This window comes from Mus caroli, chromosome 14, assembly GCF_900094665.2.
Source record: "Mus caroli chromosome 14, CAROLI_EIJ_v1.1, whole genome shotgun sequence".
NCBI lineage: Eukaryota > Metazoa > Chordata > Mammalia > Rodentia > Muridae > Mus > Mus caroli.
The window spans coordinates 2,283,305-2,287,606 of record NC_034583.1 but is presented as its reverse complement, the minus strand read 5'-3'; positions in this window follow the sequence as shown (position 1 = coordinate 2,287,606).

Here is a 4,302-nt window from a genome sequence, read left to right as displayed (position 1 = left end):
GGGGGGGGGGGGGGGGGGGGCTCATATCAGCTGGTGTATGCTGCCTCTTTGGTAGTCCAGTGTTTGAAAGATCTCAGAGATCTAGATTAAGACTGCTTCCTCCTACAGAATCGCCCTTCTACTCAGCTTCTTTCAGCCTTTCTTAATTCAACAGTAGTCAGCTGCTTCTGTCCATTGATTGGGTGCAAATATCTGCATCTGACTCTTTCAGCTGCTTGTTGGGTCTTTAGGAGGGCAGTCAGGATAGATCCTTTTTGTGAGCACTCCATAGCCTCAGTAATAGTGTCAGGCCTTGGGACCTCCCCTTGAGCGGGATCCCACTTTGGGCCTGTTGCTGGACCTTCTTTTTCTCAGGCTTCTATTTCCATCCCTGTAATTCTTTCAGACAGGAACAATTATGGGTCAGAGATGTGACTGTGAGATGACAGCCCTATCCCTCACTTGATGTCCTGTCTTCCTGCTGGAGGTGGGCTATATAAGTTCTCTCTCCCTATTGTTGGGAGATTCATCTAAGGTCCCTCCCTTTGAGTCTTAAGAGTCTCTCACCTCCCAGGTCTCTGTTTCATTCTGGAGGGTTCCCCTTACCTCCTATTTCCTGAGGTTGCCTGTTTCCATTCTTTCTGCTGGCCCTCAGGACTTCAGTCATTTTCCCTCACCCAATACCAGATCAGGTTCCCCTCTAGCCCCCACTCCCCCTCCCTGTCCACTTTCTGCCCCAGGTCCCTCCCTCCCTCCACATTTTTGATTGCTTTCTTCTCTTTCCCAAGTAGGACTGAGGGGCCTCCCTTGGGCACTTCAGCTTGTTGACCTTTTTGAGGTCTATGGACTGCATCGTGGGTGTTCTTTCCTTTTTTTTTTTTTTTTGGCTAGTATTCACTTATTAGTGAGTACATACCATGCACGTCCTTTTGGGGGCAGTCTGTTGGACTTCAATTTCCCCTCTATCATGATACCGTTGGGCAAGCTTACAGACTAGACATGTACTTTATAGCATCAGACACATTTGTCCTTCTAGCATGTTCTCTCTCCTCTCCTTTGTAACAAGCAGCTTTATCATTGGCTTGATCTTAGATTTAAGTAAGATACTGTATACACTAATTGCTTAGTTCAGTTTATACATCTGAAATAACATTTGGCTGTTGATCATTACATATCAGATACCACATTACCCAGCCAATTGTGATTCCAATGCACTCGTGTGCGTAGTGGTCTATTTTATAAATGTGAACAATGATATATGTAGCCATAGAAAGCAGAATCTATCTCCTTCTCTCAGAGTTTCAATCTTCCTTTCTTATACAGGCTCTCACTCTTATATAAAGTCACCTGTGGCTCTTAGTCATGTAGTTCCATAAGCTTATTCTATAGAGGTACAGAGGCTGGCACTTGGGGAGTTAAGCAGGTCTCTATTGTAATGATTCAATTCTGATGTTGTAGTCTAAAGATGCCACAGACAATGTGTAAATGAATGTGTTAGATTCCGTTCTAATAAAATGGTGTTTTTAACAAATTGTGGACTAAATTCTGCCCATAGGATGCAGCTCACTGACCTCTGCTTCAGATCAGTAACAAGGACAAGGAATAGAGCCAGGGATGCAAAATGAATTCAAATACACCAATGAAAAACAAGATTCCTCTTGGTCTGAATCCTTCTAGCCTAAAAGTCTATCTAATCTAGCAGTGAATTTCAAGAGTTCTTGGATTATTAAGTATCACTTCATACATCTCTCCTTTTTTATGTGTAAAATAATACCAACTACTTTATCATCAAACAGGCTTGGAATTGAGACCCAATGTTTCCATTTGAATGATTTCATTTACCTTAAGCTCTGCTAGCACATTTGCAAAATGGGAGTATGAATGCTGACTTGTGGAGGCATGACATTCAGAAGTGTAGTGGCATGGTGCCAAATGTGTGGCATCATTTGCATAGGAGCTTCAGCAGGAATCTGGTGCAGCACAGTGTGAGGTGCAGGTCAGATGAGAAGCCCTGGTATGTGTACTGTGCTTTACCATTTCCAGTACAGTTCAATGTACTTACAAAGAGGATGAACACAGAGGAGAGAATCTCTTAAAAGTTTGCATAAAGTCAGTAACTGAGGACGATGACTGTGGGACTATAGAATGGAGAGCAAGCCCTGTTTTCTAACTGTGAGGACAGAGGACGTACTAGGTCCTGCATGAAGACAGGACCCTCCCACAAATAGCTGACTCGTTTGAGGATGCTAATTCTGTATTCTTACCCTAATCATAAGGCCTCCTAGTTTCCTAAAGTGCCTCCTTCTTTGCACTCACACATGCCCACCCATGGTCTATGTGGCTGTGTTGGCAAGAGAAGAAGTGCCATGAAGTTCCAGGAATCTCCAAGGCATTATTAAAGCCATATTTTTATATTATTAAAAAGCCTAATACTATGTGGCACTGCAGTTATGGAGCCCAGTCTAACACATTTGTTTGTGCCCAGAAGAGAGAGTGTCGTATATGTAATTTTCTCAAGTATGCCTGAATAAAAGGGTAGTTTGTGGCTCAAGTAAATAAAACAATCTGGGCAGCTATGAGCTATCAAATAAGTTATATTGACTTACTGATAAAACCTACAGTGAATGACTTTACCTATGAGATACTACTAGGTAATACCACATTCTATGATTTTATGTCTTGTGCTTATCAATATATATCAAAATCAATGCTATCTTATACCTGAAAAAATTATTTGGGTTTTATGGCTATTTAATATATGTATGATCAACTGTTTAGCACTTTTAAAATTATTTAACTTTAACATCACTATTAACATGCATTTTCATTATGTTTTCTCTGCTGAGAAGATAATTGTTAGCAGATTAAAGTAGGAGGCATATTTGAGTTCAGACATGCACCTTCTACTAGGTCATCTAAATGTCTGAAACAACCAACAATCAGTGTCTGCACTCGGCTCCCAAGCTGACTGAGCTGGATCTCTGAGTATCTTCCAAAGAAGGCTATCTGTGGCCATGTTCCTTATAGCACCAATATTTGTGGTTAACATATGGTGATCAATTCCCAACTAGCCTATCCAAGGTGACACTTTTATCACGCCAACAATGCAGTTGAATGCTTAAAATTGGAATGCAACCATATTTGTATGACTGCATTCTTCTTTGTCTCTGAATAACTCCTGACGGTATTTTATAGAGGCAATTTACTTTTTGTTTTATTATATTTTTATTATTAAAATAATCTTTTGTATTAAATATATTTTTATTCTATTTTCCCCTGATCCAAGTCCTTCCAGATCTTCTCCTTGTCCCTGCCCACCCAACTTGAAGTTCTTTCTCAAAAAATGAAACCCAATATAACAAAATCTTCCAAAACCAAGAAAACAAAATAAAACACCACCCAAAAATAAAGTGCAGAAATCTATATCTGAATAAAAACACACCAAAACCAAAACCTGTGGAGTTCATCACATGGTCAGCCTGCTACTCCTGAACATGAGTCCTGCCCTCGAGTGATTGATATAAACTGTGTCAATCCATCCGAGAAAACCAATTTTCCCTCACCCAGCAGGAATAAATAGCAGTTCAGTTGTTAACTTTGCCCTGATGGCTAGCTTCTCATTCATTCTTTTTTACATATAACAAAACAAAGTAAGATAAAACAAAAACAATGACATCAAAGTTGGAAAGGACAAATTAACAGAAGTAAAAGAGCACAAGATAAGGCACAAGAGTCAGAGATCCACTCATTTGCACACTCAAGAGTTCCACAAAAGCACAAATTTGAAGCCATGATAGAAGCAGAGGACCTGCTGCAGATCTGCGCAGGCTCTGTGCATTAAGATGAGCTTGGCTCATAAGGATTTGGAGAGCCCAGTTTTCTTGATGTCCTCCATCCCTTCTGGCTCTTACACTTTCTGCCTCCTCTTCTGAAAAGTTTCCTATGGGATTTGATAAAGGTATCCCTTTTAGGGCTAAACATTCCAAGGACAATTCCTATGTTCTATGTTCTATGTTCTAAAGAGGTAACTCCTAACTGGACATACTGCTCTTTCAATTGGAACTTTTCAAGGAATGCAAAACTTCAAGACACTGAGAGAATGTTTGCAGATACCCAGCACTTTGTCAAGCTAGAGCTAGGAAGCTCTTCAGACTGGAATCCTCTGAATCATCCAGTTCTTCAGGATCCACTTAAAATTCTCCCAACCTTTTTTAAGGGGAAGATCTTTCTTATTTTCCAAGCCTTACTTTTCTGTCCCCACATTTATCACCGAAGGGCCTGTCCTCAGAAATGGAGCCATTCAGTGGTAATCAGTTTCACCTT